The following is a 20,319-nucleotide window of genomic DNA, read 5'->3' as shown; positions in this document are numbered from 1 at the left end:
CCTACCCACACAAGTGAGGTATCATTTTTATCGGGAGACGTGGGGGAACGCTGGGTGGAAGGAAATTTGTGGCCCCTCTCAGATTCCAGAACTTTCTGCCACAGAAATGTGAGGAACATGTGTTTTTTTAGCCAAATTTTGAGCTTTGCAAAGGATTCTGGGTAACAGAACCTGGTCCGAGCCCCGCCAGTCACCCCTCCTTGGATTCCCCTAGGTCTCTAGTTTTCAGAAATGCACAGGTTTGGTAGGTTTCCCTAGGTGGCGGCTGAGCTACAGGCCAAAATCTACAGGTAGGCACTTTGCTAAAAACAGGTCTGTTTTCTGTGATGTGTCCACGTTGCGCTTTGGGGCGTTTCCTGTCGCGGGCGCTAGGCCTACCCACACAAGTGAGGTATCATTTTTATCGGGAGATGTGGGGGAACGCTGGGTGGAAGGAAATTTGTGGCTCCTCTCAGATTCCAGAACTTTCTGCCACAGAAATGTGAGGAACATGTGTTTTTTTAGCCAATTTTTGAGCTTTGCAAAGGATTCTGGGTAACAGAACCTGGTCCGAGCCCCGCCAGTCACCCCTCCTTGGATTCCCCTACGTCTCTAGTTTTCAGAAATGTACAGGTTTGGTAGGTTTCCCTAGGTGCCGGCTGAGCTAGAGGCCAAAATCTACAGGTAGTCACTTCGCAAAAAACACCTCTGTTTTCTTCCAAAATTTTGGTGGTGTCCACGTTGCGCTTTGGGGCGTTTCCTGTCGCGGGCGCTAGGCCTACCCACGCAAGTGAGGTATCATTTTTATCGGGAGACTTGGGGGAACGCTGGGTGGAAGGAAATTTGTGGCTCCTCCCAGATTCCAGAACTTTCTGCCACAGAAATGTGAGGAACATGTGTTTTTTTAGCCAATTTTTGAGCTTTGCAAAGGATTCTGGGTAACAGAACCTGGTCCGAGCCCCGCCAGTCACCCCTCCTTGGATTCCCCTAGGTCTCTAGTTTTCAGAAATGCACAGGTTTGGTAGGTTTCCCTAGGTGGCGGCTGAGCTACAGGCCAAAATCTACAGGTAGGCACTTTGCTAAAAACAGGTCTGTTTTCTTCCAAAATTTTGGTGGTGTCCACGTTGCGCTTTGGGGCGTTTCCTGTCGCCGGCGCTAGGCCTACCCACGCAAGTGAGGTATCATTTTTATCGGGAGACTTGGGGGAACGCTGGGTGGAAGGAAATTTGTGGCTCCTCTCAGATTCCAGAACTTTCTGCCACAGAAATGTGAGGAACATGTGCTTTTTAGCCAATTTTTGAGCTTTGCAAAGGATTCTGGGTAACAGAACCTGGTCCGAGCCCCGCCAGTCACCCCTCCTTGGATTCCCCTAGGTCTCTAGTTTTCAGAAATGCACAGGTTTGGTAGGTTTCCCTAGGTGGCGGCTGAGCTACAGGCCAAAATCTACAGGTAGGCACTTCGCTAAAAACAGGTCTGTTTTCTTCCAAAATTTTGGTGGTGTCCACGTTGCGCTTTGGGGCGTTTCCTGTCGCGGGCGCTAGGCCTACCCACACAAGTGAGGTATCATTTTTATCGGGAGACTTGGGGGAACGCTGGGTGGAAGGAAATTTGTGGCTCCTCCCAGATTCCAGAACTTTCTGCCACATAAATGTGAGGAACATGTGTTTTTTTAGCCAATTTTTGAGCTTTGCAAAGGATTCTGGGTAACAGAACCTGGTCCGAGCCCCGCCAGTCACCCCTCCTTGGATTCCCCTAGGTCTCTAGTTTTCAGAAATGCACAGGTTTGGTAGGTTTCCCTAGGTGGCGGCTGAGCTACAGGCCAAAATCTACAGGTAGGCACTTTGCTAAAAACAGGTCTGTTTTCTGTGATGTGTCCACGTTGCGCTTTGGGGCGTTTCCTGTCGCGGGCGCTAGGCCTACCCACACAAGTGAGGTATCATTTTTATCGGGAGACGTGGGGGAACGCTGGGTGGAAGGAAATTTGTGGCTCCTCTCAGATTCCAGAACTTTCTGCCACAGAAATGTGAGGAACATGTGTTTTTTTAGCCAATTTTTGAGCTTTGCAAAGGATTCTGGGTAACAGAACCTGGTCCGAGCCCCGCCAGTCACCCCTCCTTGGATTCCCCTAGGTCTCTAGTTTTCAGAAATGCACAGGTTTGGTAGGTTTCCCTAGGTGGCGGCTGAGCTACAGGCCAAAATCTACAGGTAGGCACTTCGCTAAAAACAGGTCTGTTTTCTTCCAAAATTTTGGTGGTGTCCACGTTGCGCTTTGGGGCGTTTCCTGTCGCGGGCGCTAGGCCTACCCACACAAGTGAGGTATCATTTTTATCGGGAGACTTGGGGGAACGCTGGGTGGAAGGAAATTTGTGGCTCCTCCCAGATTCCAGAACTTTCTGCCACAGAAATGTGAGGAACATGTGTTTTTTTAGCCAATTTTTGAGCTTTGCAAAGGATTCTGGGTAACAGAACCTGGTCGGAGCCCCGCCAGTCACCCCTCCTTGGATTCCCCTACGTCTCTAGTTTTCAGAAATGCACAGGTTTGGTAGGTTTCCCTAGGTGGCGGCTGAGCTACAGGCCAAAATCTACAGGTAGGCACTTTGCTAAAAACAGGTCTGTTTTCTGTGATGTGTCCACGTTGCGCTTTGGGGCGTTTCCTGTCGCGGGCGCTAGGCCTACCCACACAAGTGAGGTATCATTTTTATCGGGAGACGTGGGGGAACGCTGGGTGGAAGGAAATTTGTGGCTCCTCTCAGATTCCAGAACTTTCTGCCACAGAAATGTGAGGAACATGTGTTTTTTTAGCCAAATTTTGAGGTTTGCAAAGGATTCTGGGTAACAGAACCTGGTCCGAGCCACACAAATCACCCCATTTTGGATTCCCCTAGGTCTCTAGTTTTCAGAAATGCACAGGTTTGGTAGGTTTCCCTAGGTGCTGGCTGAGCTACAGGCCAAAAACTACAGGTAGGCACTGTTTTCTATGAAAAAATGTGATGTGTCCACGCTGCGCTTTGGGGCGTTTCCTGTCGCGGGCGCTAGGCCTACCCACACAAGTGAGGTATCATTTTTATCGGGAGACGTGGGGGAACGCTGGGTGGAAGGAAATTTGTGGCCCCTCTCAGATTCCAGAACTTTCTGCCACAGAAATGTGAGGAACATGTGTTTTTTTAGCCAAATTTTGAGCTTTGCAAAGGATTCTGGGTAACAGAACCTGGTCCGAGCCCCGCCAGTCACCCCTCCTTGGATTCCCCTAGGTCTCTAGTTTTCAGAAATGCACAGGTTTGGTAGGTTTCCCTAGGTGGCGGCTGAGCTACAGGCCAAAATCTACAGGTAGGCACTTTGCTAAAAACAGGTCTGTTTTCTGTGATGTGTCCACGTTGCGCTTTGGGGCGTTTCCTGTCGCGGGCGCTAGGCCTACCCACACAAGTGAGGTATCATTTTTATCGGGAGACGTGGGGGAACGCTGGGTGGAAGGAAATTTGTGGCTCCTCTCAGATTCCAGAACTTTCTGCCACAGAAATGTGAGGAACATGTGCTTTTTAGCCAATTTTTGAGCTTTGCAAAGGATTCTGGGTAACAGAACCTGGTCCGAGCCCCGCCAGTCACCCCTCCTTGGATTCCCCTAGGTCTCTAGTTTTCAGAAATGCACAGGTTTGGTAGGTTTCCCTAGGTGGCGGCTGAGCTACAGGCCAAAATCTACAGGTAGGCACTTCGCTAAAAACAGGTCTGTTTTCTTCCAAAATTTTGGTGGTGTCCACGTTGCGCTTTGGGGCGTTTCCTGTCGCGGGCGCTAGGCCTACCCACACAAGTGAGGTATCATTTTTATCGGGAGACTTGGGGGAACGCTGGGTGGAAGGAAATTTGTGGCTCCTCCCAGATTCCAGAACTTTCTGCCACATAAATGTGAGGAACATGTGTTTTTTTAGCCAATTTTTGAGCTTTGCAAAGGATTCTGGGTAACAGAACCTGGTCCGAGCCCCGCCAGTCACCCCTCCTTGGATTCCCCTAGGTCTCTAGTTTTCAGAAATGCACAGGTTTGGTAGGTTTCCCTAGGTGGCGGCTGAGCTACAGGCCAAAATCTACAGGTAGGCACTTTGCTAAAAACAGGTCTGTTTTCTGTGATGTGTCCACGTTGCGCTTTGGGGCGTTTCCTGTCGCGGGCGCTAGGCCTACCCACACAAGTGAGGTATCATTTTTATCGGGAGACGTGGGGGAACGCTGGGTGGAAGGAAATTTGTGGCTCCTCTCAGATTCCAGAACTTTCTGCCACAGAAATGTGAGGAACATGTGTTTTTTTAGCCAATTTTTGAGCTTTGCAAAGGATTCTGGGTAACAGAACCTGGTCCGAGCCCCGCCAGTCACCCCTCCTTGGATTCCCCTACGTCTCTAGTTTTCAGAAATGTACAGGTTTGGTAGGTTTCCCTAGGTGCCGGCTGAGCTAGAGGCCAAAATCTACAGGTAGTCACTTCGCAAAAAACACCTCTGTTTTCTTCCAAAATTTTGGTGGTGTCCACGTTGCGCTTTGGGGCGTTTCCTGTCGCGGGCGCTAGGCCTACCCACGCAAGTGAGGTATCATTTTTATCGGGAGACTTGGGGGAACGCTGGGTGGAAGGAAATTTGTGGCTCCTCCCAGATTCCAGAACTTTCTGCCACAGAAATGTGAGGAACATGTGTTTTTTTAGCCAATTTTTGAGCTTTGCAAAGGATTCTGGGTAACAGAACCTGGTCCGAGCCCCGCCAGTCACCCCTCCTTGGATTCCCCTAGGTCTCTAGTTTTCAGAAATGCACAGGTTTGGTAGGTTTCCCTAGGTGGCGGCTGAGCTACAGGCCAAAATCTACAGGTAGGCACTTTGCTAAAAACAGGTCTGTTTTCTGTGATGTGTCCACGTTGCGCTTTGGGGCGTTTCCTGTCGCGGGCGCTAGGCCTACCCACACAAGTGAGGTATCATTTTTATCGGGAGACGTGGGGGAACGCTGGGTGGAAGGAGATTTGTGGCTCCTCTCAGATTCCAGAACTTTCTGCCACAGAAATGTGAGGAACATGTGTTTTTTTAGCCAATTTTTGAGCTTTGCAAAGGATTCTGCGTAACAGAACCTGGTCCGAGCCCCGCCAGTCACCCCTCCTTGGATTCCCCTAGGTCTCTAGTTTTCAGAAATGCACAGGTTTGGTAGGTTTCCCTAGGTGGCGGCTGAGCTACAGGCCAAAATCTACAGGTAGGCACTTTGCTAAAAACAGGTCTGTTTCCTGTGATGTGTCCACGTTGCGCTTTGGGGCGTTTCCTGTCGCGGGCGCTAGGCCTACCCACACAAGTGAGGTATCATTTTTATCGGGAGACGTGGGGGAACGCTGGGTGGAAGGAAATTTGTGGCTCCTCTCAGATTCCAGAACTTTCTGCCACAGAAATGTGAGGAACATGTGTTTTTTAAGCCAATTTTTGAGCTTTGCAAAGGATTCTGGGTAACAGAACCTGGTCCGAGCCCCGCCAGTCACCCCTCCTTGGATTCCCCTAGGTCTCTAGTTTTCAGAAATGCACAGGTTTGGTAGGTTTCCCTAGGTGGCGGCTGAGCTACAGGCCAAAATCTACAGGTAGGCACTTCGCTAAAAACAGGTCTGTTTTCTTCCAAAATTTTGGTGGTGTCCACGTTGCGCTTTGGGGCGTTTCCTGTCGCGGGCGCTAGGCCTACCCACGCAAGTGAGGTATCATTTTTATCGGGAGACTTGGGGGAACGCTGGGTGGAAGGAAATTTGTGGCTCCTCCCAGATTCCAGAACTTTCTGCCACAGAAATGTGAGGAACATGTGTTTTTTTAGCCAATTTTTGAGCTTTGCAAAGGATTCTGGGTAACAGAACCTGGTCCGAGCCCCGCCAGTCACCCCTCCTTGGATTCCCCTAGGTCTCTAGTTTTCAGAAATGCACAGGTTTGGTAGGTTTCCCTAGGTGGCGGCTGAGCTACAGGCCAAAATCTACAGGTAGGCACTTTGCTAAAAACAGGTCTGTTTTCTGTGATGCGTCCACGTTGCGCTTTGGGGCGTTTCCTGTCGCGGGCGCTAGGCCTACCCACACAAGTGAGGTATCATTTTTATCGGGAGACGTGGGGGAACGCTGGGTGGAAGGAAATTTGTGGCTCCTCTCAGATTCCAGAACTTTCTGCCACAGAAATGTGAGGAACATGTGCTTTTTAGCCAATTTTTGAGCTTTGCAAAGGATTCTGGGTAACAGAACCTGGTCCGAGCCCCGCCAGTCACCCCTCCTTGGATTCCCCTAGGTCTCTAGTTTTCAGAAATGCACAGGTTTGGTAGGTTTCCCTAGGTGGCGGCTGAGCTACAGGCCAAAATCTACAGGTAGGCACTTCGCTAAAAACAGGTCTGTTTTCTTCCAAAATTTTGGTGGTGTCCACGTTGCGCTTTGGGGCGTTTCCTGTCGCGGGCGCTAGGCCTACCCACACAAGTGAGGTATCATTTTTATCGGGAGACTTGGGGGAACGCTGGGTGGAAGGAAATTTGTGGCTCCTCCCAGATTCCAGAACTTTCTGCCACATAAATGTGAGGAACATGTGTTTTTTTAGCCAATTTTTGAGCTTTGCAAAGGATTCTGGGTAACAGAACCTGGTCCGAGCCCCGCCAGTCACCCCTCCTTGGATTCCCCTAGGTCTCTAGTTTTCAGAAATGCACAGGTTTGGTAGGTTTCCCTAGGTGGCGGCTGAGCTACAGGCCAAAATCTACAGGTAGGCACTTTGCTAAAAACAGGTCTGTTTTCTGTGATGTGTCCACGTTGCGCTTTGGGGCGTTTCCTGTCGCGGGCGCTAGGCCTACCCACACAAGTGAGGTATCATTTTTATCGGGAGACGTGGGGGAACGCTGGGTGGAAGGAAATTTGTGGCTCCTCTCAGATTCCAGAACTTTCTGCCACAGAAATGTGAGGAACATGTGTTTTTTTAGCCAATTTTTGAGCTTTGCAAAGGATTCTGGGTAACAGAACCTGGTCCGAGCCCCGCCAGTCACCCCTCCTTGGATTCCCCTAGGTCTCTAGTTTTCAGAAATGCACAGGTTTGGTAGGTTTCCCTAGGTGGCGGCTGAGCTACAGGCCAAAATCTACAGGTAGGCACTTCGCTAAAAACAGGTCTGTTTTCTTCCAAAATTTTGGTGGTGTCCACGTTGCGCTTTGGGGCGTTTCCTGTCGCGGGCGCTAGGCCTACCCACGCAAGTGAGGTATCATTTTTATCGGGAGACTTGGGGGAACGCTGGGTGGAAGGAAATTTGTGGCTCCTCCCAGATTCCAGAACTTTCTGCCACAGAAATGTGAGGAACATGTGTTTTTTTAGCCAATTTTTGAGCTTTGCAAAGGATTCTGGGTAACAGAACCTGGTCCGAGCCCCGCCAGTCACCCCTCCTTGGATTCCCCTACGTCTCTAGTTTTCAGAAATGCACAGGTTTGGTAGGTTTCCCTAGGTGGCGGCTGAGCTACAGGCCAAAATCTACAGGTAGGCACTTTGCTAAAAACAGGTCTGTTTTCTGTGATGTGTCCACGTTGCGCTTTGGGGCGTTTCCTGTCGCGGGCGCTAGGCCTACCCACACAAGTGAGGTATCATTTTTATCGGGAGACGTGGGGGAACGCTGGGTGGAAGGAAATTTGTGGCTCCTCTCAGATTCCAGAACTTTCTGCCACAGAAATGTGAGGAACATGTGTTTTTTTAGCCAAATTTTGAGGTTTGCAAAGGATTCTGGGTAACAGAACCTGGTCCGAGCCACACAAATCACCCCATTTTGGATTCCCCTAGGTCTCTAGTTTTCAGAAATGCACAGGTTTGGTAGGTTTCCCTAGGGGCTGGCTGAGCTACAGGCCAAAAACTACAGGTAGGCACTGTTTTCTATGAAAAAATGTGATGTGTCCACGCTGCGCTTTGGGGCGTTTCCTGTCGCGGGCGCTAGGCCTACCCACACAAGTGAGGTATCATTTTTATCGGGAGACGTGGGGGAACGCTGGGTGGAAGGAAATTTGTGGCCCCTCTCAGATTCCAGAACTTTCTGCCACAGAAATGTGAGGAACATGTGTTTTTTTAGCCAAATTTTGAGCTTTGCAAAGGATTCTGGGTAACAGAACCTGGTCCGAGCCCCGCCAGTCACCCCTCCTTGGATTCCCCTAGGTCTCTAGTTTTCAGAAATGCACAGGTTTGGTAGGTTTCCCTAGGTGGCGGCTGAGCTACAGGCCAAAATCTACAGGTAGGCACTTTGCTAAAAACAGGTCTGTTTTCTGTGATGTGTCCACGTTGCGCTTTGGGGCGTTTCCTGTCGCGGGCGCTAGGCCTACCCACACAAGTGAGGTATCATTTTTATCGGGAGATGTGGGGGAACGCTGGGTGGAAGGAAATTTGTGGCTCCTCTCAGATTCCAGAACTTTCTGCCACAGAAATGTGAGGAACATGTGTTTTTTTAGCCAATTTTTGAGCTTTGCAAAGGATTCTGGGTAACAGAACCTGGTCCGAGCCCCGCCAGTCACCCCTCCTTGGATTCCCCTACGTCTCTAGTTTTCAGAAATGTACAGGTTTGGTAGGTTTCCCTAGGTGCCGGCTGAGCTAGAGGCCAAAATCTACAGGTAGTCACTTCGCAAAAAACACCTCTGTTTTCTTCCAAAATTTTGGTGGTGTCCACGTTGCGCTTTGGGGCGTTTCCTGTCGCGGGCGCTAGGCCTACCCACGCAAGTGAGGTATCATTTTTATCGGGAGACTTGGGGGAACGCTGGGTGGAAGGAAATTTGTGGCTCCTCCCAGATTCCAGAACTTTCTGCCACAGAAATGTGAGGAACATGTGTTTTTTTAGCCAATTTTTGAGCTTTGCAAAGGATTCTGGGTAACAGAACCTGGTCCGAGCCCCGCCAGTCACCCCTCCTTGGATTCCCCTAGGTCTCTAGTTTTCAGAAATGCACAGGTTTGGTAGGTTTCCCTAGGTGGCGGCTGAGCTACAGGCCAAAATCTACAGGTAGGCACTTTGCTAAAAACAGGTCTGTTTTCTGTGATGTGTCCACGTTGCGCTTTGGGGCGTTTCCTGTCGCGGGCGCTAGGCCTACCCACACAAGTGAGGTATCATTTTTATCGGGAGACGTGGGGGAACGCTGGGTGGAAGGAGATTTGTGGCTCCTCTCAGATTCCAGAACTTTCTGCCACAGAAATGTGAGGAACATGTGTTTTTTTAGCCAATTTTTGAGCTTTGCAAAGGATTCTGGGTAACAGAACCTCGTCCGAGCCCCGCCAGTCACCCCTCCTTGGATTCCCCTAGGTCTCTAGTTTTCAGAAATGCACAGGTTTGGTAGGTTTCCCTAGGTGGCGGCTGAGCTACAGGCCAAAATCTACAGGTAGGCACTTTGCTAAAAACAGGTCTGTTTCCTGTGATGTGTCCACGTTGCGCTTTGGGGCGTTTCCTGTCGCGGGCGCTAGGCCTACCCACACAAGTGAGGTATCATTTTTATCGGGAGACGTGGGGGAACGCTGGGTGGAAGGAAATTTGTGGCTCCTCTCAGATTCCAGAACTTTCTGCCACAGAAATGTGAGGAACATGTGTTTTTTTAGCCAATTGTTGAGCTTTGCAAAGGATTCTGGGTAACAGAACCTGGTCCGAGCCCCGCCAGTCACCCCTCCCTGGATTCCCCTAGGTCTCTAGTTTTCAGAAATGCACAGGTTTGGTAGGTTTCCCTAGGTGGCGGCTGAGCTACAGGCCAAAATCTACAGGTAGGCACTTCGCTAAAAACAGGTCTGTTTTCTTCCAAAATTTTGGTGGTGTCCACGTTGCGCTTTGGGGCGTTTCCTGTCGCGGGCGCTAGGCCTACCCACGCAAGTGAGGTATCATTTTTATCGGGAGACTTGGGGGAACGCTGGGTGGAAGGAAATTTGTGGCTCCTCCCAGATTCCAGAACTTTCTGCCACAGAAATGTGAGGAACATGTGTTTTTTTAGCCAATTTTTGAGCTTTGCAAAGGATTCTGGGTAACAGAACCTGGTCCGAGCCCCGCCAGTCACCCCTCCTTGGATTCCCCTAGGTCTCTAGTTTTCAGAAATGCACAGGTTTGGTAGGTTTCCCTTGGTGGCGGCTGAGCTACAGGCCAAAATCTACAGGTAGGCACTTTGCTAAAAACAGGTCTGTTTTCTGTGATGTGTCCACGTTGCGCTTTGGGGCGTTTCCTGTCGCGGGCGCTAGGCCTACCCACACAAGTGAGGTATCATTTTTATCGGGAGACGTGGGGGAACGCTGGGTGGAAGGAAATTTGTGGCTCCTCTCAGATTCCAGAACTTTCTGCCACAGAAATGTGAGGAACATGTGTTTTTTTAGCCAATTTTTGAGCTTTGCAAAGGATTCTGGGTAACAGAACCTGGTCCGAGCCCCGCCAGTCACCCCTCCTTGGATTCCCCTAGGTCTCTAGTTTTCAGAAATGCACAGGTTTGGTAGGTTTCCCTAGGTGGCGGCTGAGCTACAGGCCAAAATCTACAGGTAGGCACTTCGCTAAAAACAGGTCTGTTTTCTTCCAAAATTTTGGTGGTGTCCACGTTGCGCTTTGGGGCGTTTCCTGTCGCGGGCGCTAGGCCTACCCACACAAGTGAGGTATCATTTTTATCGGGAGACTTGGGGGAACGCTGGGTGGAAGGAAATTTGTGGCTCCTCCCAGATTCCAGAACTTTCTGCCACATAAATGTGAGGAACATGTGTTTTTTTAGCCAATTTTTGAGCTTTGCAAAGGATTCTGGGTAACAGAACCTGGTCCGAGCCCCGCCAGTCACCCCTCTTTGGATTCCCCTAGGTCTCTAGTTTTCAGAAATGCACAGGTTTGGTAGGTTTCCCTAGGTGGCGGCTGAGCTACAGGCCAAAATCTACAGGTAGGCACTTTGCTAAAAACAGGTCTGTTTTCTGTGATGTGTCCACGTTGCGCTTTGGGGCGTTTCCTGTCGCGGGCGCTAGGCCTACCCACACAAGTGAGGTATCATTTTTATCGGGAGACGTGGGGGAACGCTGGGTGGAAGGAAATTTGTGGCTCCTCTCAGATTCCAGAACTTTCTGCCACAGAAATGTGAGGAACATGTGTTTTTTTAGCCAATTTTTGAGCTTTGCAAAGGATTCTGGGTAACAGAACCTGGTCCGAGCCCCGCCAGTCACCCCTCCTTGGATTCCCCTAGGTCTCTAGTTTTCAGAAATGCACAGGTTTGGTAGGTTTCCCTAGGTGGCGGCTGAGCTACAGGCCAAAATCTACAGGTAGGCACTTCGCTAAAAACAGGTCTGTTTTCTTCCAAAATTTTGGTGGTGTCCACGTTGCGCTTTGGGGCGTTTCCTGTCGCGGGCGCTAGGCCTACCCACGCAAGTGAGGTATCATTTTTATCGGGAGACTTGGGGGAACGCTGGGTGGAAGGAAATTTGTGGCTCCTCCCAGATTCCAGAACTTTCTGCCACAGAAATGTGAGGAACATGTGTTTTTTTAGCCAATTTTTGAGCTTTGCAAAGGATTCTGGGTAACAGAACCTGGTCCGAGCCCCGCCAGTCACCCCTCCTTGGATTCCCCTACGTCTCTAGTTTTCAGAAATGCACAGGTTTGGTAGGTTTCCCTAGGTGGCGGCTGAGCTACAGGCCAAAATCTACAGGTAGGCACTTTGCTAAAAACAGGTCTGTTTTCTGTGATGTGTCCACGTTGCGCTTTGGGGCGTTTCCTGTCGCGGGCGCTAGGCCTACCCACACAAGTGAGGTATCATTTTTATCGGGAGACGTGGGGGAACGCTGGGTGGAAGGAAATTTGTGGCTCCTCTCAGATTCCAGAACTTTCTGCCACAGAAATGTGAGGAACATGTGTTTTTTTAACCAAATTTTGAGGTTTGCAAAGGATTCTGGGTAACAGAACCTGGTCCGAGCCACACAAATCACCCCATCTTGGATTCCCCTAGGTCTCTAGTTTTCAGAAATGCACAGGTTTGGTAGGTTTCCCTAGGTGCTGGCTGAGCTACAGGCCAAAAACTACAGGTAGGCACTGTTTTCTATGAAAAAATGTGATGAGTCGACGCTGCGCTTTGGGGCGTTTCCTGTCGCGGGCGCTAGGCCTACCCACACAAGTGAGGTATCATTTTTATCGGGAGACGTGGGGGAACGCTGGGTGGAAGGAAATTTGTGGCCCCTCTCAGATTCCAGAACTTTCTGCCACAGAAATGTGAGGAACATGTGTTTTTTTAGCCAAATTTTGAGCTTTGCAAAGGATTCTGGGTAACAGAACCTGGTCCGAGCCCCGCCAGTCACCCCTCCTTGGATTCCCCTAGGTCTCTAGTTTTCAGAAATGCACAGGTTTGGTAGGTTTCCCTAGGTGGCGGCTGAGCTACAGGCCAAAATCTACAGGTAGGCACTTTGCTAAAAACAGGTCTGTTTTCTGTGATGTGTCCACGTTGCGCTTTGGGGCGTTTCCTGTCGCGGGCGCTAGGCCTACCCACACAAGTGAGGTATCATTTTTATCGGGAGACGTGGGGGAACGCTGGGTGGAAGGAAATTTGTGGCTCCTCTCAGATTCCAGAACTTTCTGCCACAGAAATGTGAGGAACATGTGTTTTTTTAGCCAATTTTTGAGCTTTGCAAAGGATTCTGGGTAACAGAACCTGGTCCGAGCCCCGCCAGTCACCCCTCCTTGGATTCCCCTACGTCTCTAGTTTTCAGAAATGTACAGGTTTGGTAGGTTTCCCTAGGTGCCGGCTGAGCTAGAGGCCAAAATCTACAGGTAGTCACTTCGCAAAAAACACCTCTGTTTTCTTCCAAAATTTTGGTGGTGTCCACGTTGCGCTTTGGGGCGTTTCCTGTCGCGGGCGCTAGGCCTACCCACGCAAGTGAGGTATCATTTTTATCGGGAGACTTGGGGGAACGCTGGGTGGAAGGAAATTTGTGGCTCCTCCCAGATTCCAGAACTTTCTGCCACAGAAATGTGAGGAACATGTGTTTTTTTAGCCAATTTTTGAGCTTTGCAAAGGATTCTGGGTAACAGAACCTGGTCCGAGCCCCGCCAGTCACCCCTCCTTGGATTCCCCTAGGTCTCTAGTTTTCAGAAATGCACAGGTTTGGTAGGTTTCCCTAGGTGGCGGCTGAGCTACAGGCCAAAATCTACAGGTAGGCACTTTGCTAAAAACAGGTCTGTTTTCTGTGATGTGTCCACGTTGCGCTTTGGGGCGTTTCCTGTCGCGGGCGCTAGGCCTACCCACACAAGTGAGGTATCATTTTTATCGGGAGACGTGGGGGAACGCTGGGTGGAAGGAGATTTGTGGCTCCTCTCAGATTCCAGAACTTTCTGCCACAGAAATGTGAGGAACATGTGTTTTTTTAGCCAATTTTTGAGCTTTGCAAAGGATTCTGGGTAACAGAACCTGGTCCGAGCCCCGCCAGTCACCCCTCCTTGGATTCCCCTAGGTCTCTAGTTTTCAGAAATGCACAGGTTTGGTAGGTTTCCCTAGGTGGCGGCTGAGCTACAGGCCAAAATCTACAGGTAGGCACTTTGCTAAAAACAGGTCTGTTTCCTGTGATGTGTCCACGTTGCGCTTTGGGGCGTTTCCTGTCGCGGGCGCTAGGCCTACCCACACAAGTGAGGTATCATTTTTATCGGGAGACGTGGGGGAACGCTGGGTGGAAGGAAATTTGTGGCTCCTCTCAGATTCCAGAACTTTCTGCCACAGAAATGTGAGGAACATGTGTTTTTTTAGCCAATTTTTGAGCTTTGCAAAGGATTCTGGGTAACAGAACCTGGTCCGAGCCCCGCCAGTCACCCCTCCTTGGATTCCCCTAGGTCTCTAGTTTTCAGAAATGCACAGGTTTGGTAGGTTTCCCTAGGTGGCGGCTGAGCTACAGGCCAAAATCTACAGGTAGGCACTTCGCTAAAAACAGGTCTGTTTTCTTCCAAAATTTTGGTGGTGTCCACGTTGCGCTTTGGGGCGTTTCCTGTCGCGGGCGCTAGGCCTACCCACGCAAGTGAGGTATCATTTTTATCGGGAGACTTGGGGGAACGCTGGGTGGAAGGAAATTTGTGGCTCCTCCCAGATTCCAGAACTTTCTGCCACAGAAATGTGAGGAACATGTGTTTTTTTAGCCAATTTTTGAGCTTTGCAAAGGATTCTGGGTAACAGAACCTGGTCCGAGCCCCGCCAGTCACCCCTCCTTGGATTCCCCTAGGTCTCTAGTTTTCAGAAATGCACAGGTTTGGTAGGTTTCCCTAGGTGGCGGCTGAGCTACAGGCCAAAATCTACAGGTAGGCACTTTGCTAAAAACAGGTCTGTTTTCTGTGATGTGTCCACGTTGCGCTTTGGGGCGTTTCCTGTCGCGGGCGCTAGGCCTACCCACACAAGTGAGGTATCATTTTTATCGGGAGACGTGGGGGAACGCTGGGTGGAAGGAAATTTGTGGCTCCGCTCAGATTCCAGAACTTTCTGCCACAGAAATGTGAGGAACATGTGTTTTTTTAGCCAATTTTTGAGCTTTGCAAAGGATTCTGGGTAACAGAACCTGGTCCGAACCCCGCCAGTCACCCCTCCTTGGATTCCCCTAGGTCTCTAGTTTTCAGAAATGCACAGATTTGGTAGGTTTCCCTAGGTGGCGGCTGAGCTACAGGCCAAAATCTACAGGTAGGCACTTCGCTAAAAACAGGTCTGTTTTCTTCCAAAATTTTGGTGGTGTCCACGTTGCGCTTTGGGGCGTTTCCTGTCGCGGGCGCTAGGCCTACCCACACAAGTGAGGTATCATTTTTATCGGGAGACTTGGGGGAACGCTGGGTGGAAGGAAATTTGTGGCTCCTCCCAGATTCCAGAACTTTCTGCCACATAAATGTGAGGAACATGTGTTTTTTTAGCCAATTTTTGAGCTTTGCAAAGGATTCTGGGTAACAGAACCTGGTCCGAGCCCCGCCAGTCACCCCTCCTTGGATTCCCCTAGGTCTCTAGTTTTCAGAAATGCACAGGTTTGGTAGGTTTCCCTAGGTGGCGGCTGAGCTACAGGCCAAAATCTACAGGTAGGCACTTTGCTAAAAACAGGTCTGTTTTCTTCCAAAATTTTGGTGGTGTCCACGTTGCGCTTTGGGGCGTTTCCTGTCGCGGGCGCTAGGCCTACCCACGCAAGTGAGGTATCATTTTTATCGGGAGACTTGGGGGAACGCTGGGTGGAAGGAAATTTGTGGCTCCTCCCAGATTCCAGAACTTTCTGCCACAGAAATGTGAGGAACATGTGTTTTTTTAGCCAATTTTTGAGCTTTGCAAAGGATTCTGGGTAACAGAACCTGGTCCGAGCCCCGCCAGTCACCCCTCCTTGGATTCCCCTAGGTCTCTAGTTTTCAGAAATGCACAGGTTTGGTAGGTTTCCCTAGGTGGCGGCTGAGCTACAGGCCAAAATCTACAGGTAGGCACTTTGCTAAAAACAGGTCTGTTTTCTGTGATGTGTCCACGTTGCGCTTTGGGGCGTTTCCTGTCGCGGGCGCTAGGCCTACCCACACAAGTGAGGTATCATTTTTATCGGGAGACGTGGGGGAACGCTGGGTGGAAGGAAATTTGTGGCTCCTCTCAGATTCCAGAACTTTCTGCCACAGAAATGTGAGGAACATGTGTTTTTTTAGCCAATTTTTGAGCTTTGCAAAGGATTCTGGGTAACAGAACCTGGTCCGAGCCCCGCCAGTCACCCCTCCTTGGATTCCCCTAGGTCTCTAGTTTTCAGAAATGCACAGGTTTGGTAGGTTTCCCTAGGTGGCGGCTGAGCTACAGGCCAAAATCTACAGGTAGGCACTTCGCTAAAAACAGGTCTGTTTTCTTCCAAAATTTTGGTGGTGTCCACGATGCGCTTTGGGGCGTTTCCTGTCGCGGGCGCTAGGCCTACCCACGCAAGTGAGGTATCATTTTTATCGGGAGACGTGGGGGAACGCTGGGTGGAAGGAAATTTGTGGCTCCTCTCAGATTCCAGAACTTTCTGCCACAGAAATGTGAGGAACATGTGTTTTTTTAGCCAATTTTTGAGCTTTGCAAAGGATTCTGGGTAACAGAACCTGGTCCGAGCCCCGCCAGTCACCCCTCCTTGGATTCCCCTAGGTCTCTAGTTTTCAGAAATGCACAGGTTTGGTAGGTTTCCCTAGGTGGCGGCTGAGCTACAGGCCAAAATCTACAGGTAGGCAGTTCGCTAAAAACAGGTCTGTTTTCTTCCAAAATTTTGGTGGTGTCCACGTTGCGCTTTGGGGCGTTTCCTGTCGCGGGCGCTAGGCCTACCCACGCAAGTGAGGTATCATTTTTATCGGGAGACTTGGGGGAACGCTGGGTGGAAGGAAATTTGTGGCTCCTCCCAGATTCCAGAACTTTCTGCCACAGAAATGTGAGGAACATGTGTTTTTTTAGCCAATTTTTGAGCTTTGCAAAGGATTCTGGGTAACAGAACCTGGTCCGAGCCCCGCCAGTCACCCCTCCTTGGATTCCCCTAGGTCTCTCGTTTTCAGAAATGCACAGGTTTGGTAGGTTTCCCTAGGTGGCGGCTGAGCTAGAGGCCAAAATCTACAGGTAGGCACTTTGCTAAAAACAGGTCTGTTTTCTGTGATGTGTCCACGTTGCGCTTTGCGGCGTTTCCTGTCGCGGGCGCTAGGCCTACCCACACAAGTGAGGTATCATTTTTATCGGGAGACGTGGGGGAACGCTGGGTGGAAGGAAATTTGTGGCTCCTCTCAGATTCCAGAACTTTCTGCCACAGAAATGTGAGGAACATGTGTTTTTTTAGCCAATTTTTGAGCTTTGCTAAGGATTCTGGGTAACATAACCTGGTCCGAGCCCCGCCAGTCACCCCTCCTTGGATTCCCCTAGGTCTCTAGTTTTCAGAAATGTACAGGTTTGGTAGGTTTCCCTAGGTGCCGGCTGAGCTAGAGGCCAAAATCTGCAGGTAGTCACTTCGCAAAAAACACCTCTGTTTTCTTCCAAAATTTTGGTGGTGTCCACGTTGCGCTTTGGGGCGTTTCCTGTCGCGGGCGCTAGGCCTACCCACGCAAGTGAGGTATCATTTTTATCGGGAGACTTGGGGGAACGCTGGGTGGAAGGAAATTTGTGGCTCCTCTCAGATTCCAGAACTTTCTGTCACTCAAATGTGAGGAAAATGCGTTTTTTTAGCCAAAATATGAGGTTTGCAAAGGATTCTGGGTAACAGAACCTGGTCCGAGCCCCGCCAGTCACCCCTCCTTGGATTCCCCTAGGTCTCTAGTTTTCAGAAATGCACAGGTTTGGTAGGTTTCCCTAGGTGCCGGCTGAGCTAGAGGCCAAAATCTACAGGTAGGCACTTTGCTAAAAACAGGTCTGTTTTCTGTGATGTGTCCACGTTGCGCTTTGGGGCGTTTCCTGTCGCGGGCGCTAGGCCTACCCACACAAGTGAGGTATCATTTTTATCGGGAGACGTGGGGGAACGCTGGGTGGAAGGAAATTTGTGGCTCCTCTCAGATTCCAGAACTTTCTGCCACAGAAATGTGAGGAACATGTGTTTTTTTAGCCAATTTTTGAGCTTTGCAAAGGATTCTGGGTAACAGAACCTGGTCCGAGCCACACAAATCACCCCATCTTGGATTCCCCTAGGTCTCTAGTTTTCAGAAATGCACAGGTTTGGTAGGTTTCCCTAGGTGACGGCTGAGCTAGAGGCCAAAATCTACAGGTAGGCACTTTGCTAAAAACAGGTCTGTTTTCTGTGATGTGTCCACGTTGCGCTTTGGGGCGTTTCCTGTCGCGGGCGCTAGGCCTACCCACACAAGTGAGGTATCATTTTTATCGGGAGACGTGGGGGAACGCTGGGTGGAAGGACATTTGTGGCTCCTCTCAGATTCCAGCACTTTCTGCCACAGAAATGTGAGGAACATGTGTTTTTTTAGCCAATTTTTGAGCTTTGCAAAGGATTCTGGGTAACAGAACCTGGTCCGAGCCACACAAATCACCCCATCTTGGATTCCCCTAGGTCTCTAGTTTTCAGAAATGCACAGGTTTGGTAGGTTTCCCTAGGTGGCGGCTGAGCTAGAGGCCAAAATCTACAGGTAGGCACTTTGCTAAAAACAGGTCTGTTTTCTGTGATGTGTCCACATTGCGCTTTGGGGTGTTTCCTGTCGCGGGCGCTAGGCCTACCCACACAAGTGAGGTATCATTTTTATCGGGAGACGTGGGGGAACGCTGGGTGGAAGGAAATTTGTGGCTCCTCTCAGATTCCAGAACTTTCTGCCACAGAAATGTGAGGAACATGTGTTTTTTTAGCCAAATTTTGAGGTTTGCAAAGGATTCTGGGTAACAGAACCTGGTCCGAGCCACACAAATCACCCCATCTTGGATTCCCCTAGGTCTCTAGTTTTCAGAAATGCACAGGTTTGGTAGGTTTCCCTAGGTGGCGGCTGAGCTAGAGGCCAAAATCTACAGGTAGGCACTTTGCTAAAAACAGGTCTGTTTTCTGTGATGTGTCCACGTTGCGCTTTGGTGCGTTTCCTGTCGCGGGCGCTAGGCCTACCCACACAAGTGAGGTATCATTTTTATCGGGAGACTTGGGGGAACATAGAATAGCAAAACAAGTGTTATTGCCCCTTGTCTTTCTCTACATTTTTCCCTTCCAAATGTAAGACAGTGTGTAAAAAAGACGTCTATTTGAGAAATGCCCGGTAATTCACATGCTAGTATGGGCAGCCCGGAATTCAGAGATGTGCAAATAACCACTGCTTCTCAACACCTTATCTTGTGCCCATTTTGGAAATACAAAGGTTTTCTTGATAGCTATTTTTTACTCTTTATATTTCAGCAAATGAATTGCTGTATACCCGGCATAGAATGAAAACCCACTGCAGGGTGCAGGTCATTTATTGGCTCTGGGTACCTAGAGTTCTTGATGAACCTACGAGCCCTATATATCCCCGCAACCAGAAGAGTCCAGCAGACGTAACGGTATATTGCTTTTGAAAATCTGACATTGCAGGAAAAAGTTACAGAGTAAAACTTAGAGAAAAATTGATGTTTTTTTCACCTCAATTTCAATATTTTTCTTTTTCAGTTGCTATTTTCTGTAGGAAACCCTTGTAGGATCTACACAAATTACCCCTTGCTGAATTCAGAATTTTGTCTACTTTTCAGAAATGTTGCGGTTTATGGGATCCAGCGTTGGTTTCATGCCCATTTCTGTCACTGACTGGAAGGAGGCTGAAAGCACAAAAAATCGTAAAAATGGGGTATGTCCCAGTAAAATGCCAAAATTGGGTTGAAAAATTGGGTTTTCTGATTCAAGTCTGCCTGTTCCTGAAAGCTGGGAAGCTGGTGATTTTATCACCGCAAACCCTTTGTTGATGCCCTTTTCAGGGAAAAAACCACAAGCCTTCTTCTGCAGCCCATTTTTCCAATTTTTTTTAAAAAAATGAAATTTTCACTGTTTTTTGGCTAATTTCTTGGCCTCCTTCTGGGGAACCCACAAAGTCTGGGTACCTCTAGAATCCCTAGGATGTTGGAAAAAAAGGACGCAAATTTGGCATGGGTAGCTTATGTGAACAAAAAGTTATGAGGGCCTAAGCGCGAACTGCTCCAAATAGCCAAAAAAAGGCTCGGCACAGGAGGGGGAAAAGGCCTGGCAGCGAAGGGGTTAATAGTCCAATCAGGTATGATTCAAGGTTACCATGTTTTAAGGGAGAGAGCATATGCACTTTAGCACTGGTTAGCAGTGGTAAAGTGCGCAGAGTCTAAAAGCCAGCAAAAACAGTGTCCTAAAAGTGGAGGGAGGCAGGCAAAAAGTTAGGAGTGACGCTCCCCAAGGCTGTCAGGTCTAACAATAACCAAAGTGCATTTCTTTTCACAATTTTAGTGTTTGGAACAACACATAAGTAGGTGGACACATCAAATGTATCCATTGTAAAAAAACACCTATGTTTTTGGTCCCAGGTGCGGCCTTCATCTAGGGAAACCTACCAAACCAAGACTTGTTATAAAAATAGACACTCCAAGGAGTCCAAGGAGGTGTGGCTTGCCTGGATCACCCAACATTTTCTTATACAGACTCCTCTGCAAACCTCAACATTTGCTTAAAAAAACATATTTTCGTCACTTTTCTTTGTAGGATCACCGCTGCGGCACAGACTTACTACCACCCAGAGTTCCCGTCAGCCTCCAAAGTAAAATGATACCTCACTTGTGTGGCTCCCCAAAGCAGAGTCAGCCTAAAAGATGTATAAAAGAAAAATATGTACTTATCAAGTCGCTGTGCTATCCCCTCAATCTCTACAGGTTTTTGGCATTTTTCTGTTGCAGACACCTGGGCCACCCACACAAGTAAGGTATCATTTTTATTGCGAGTCTTGGGGGAACACTGGGTGGAAGGAAATTTGTGGCTCCTC

This window comes from Pleurodeles waltl, chromosome 2_2, assembly GCF_031143425.1.
Source record: "Pleurodeles waltl isolate 20211129_DDA chromosome 2_2, aPleWal1.hap1.20221129, whole genome shotgun sequence".
Lineage (NCBI taxonomy): Eukaryota > Metazoa > Chordata > Amphibia > Caudata > Salamandridae > Pleurodeles > Pleurodeles waltl.
The sequence above is the reverse complement of the archived record's forward strand: the minus strand, read 5'-3'. Positions refer to the sequence as shown.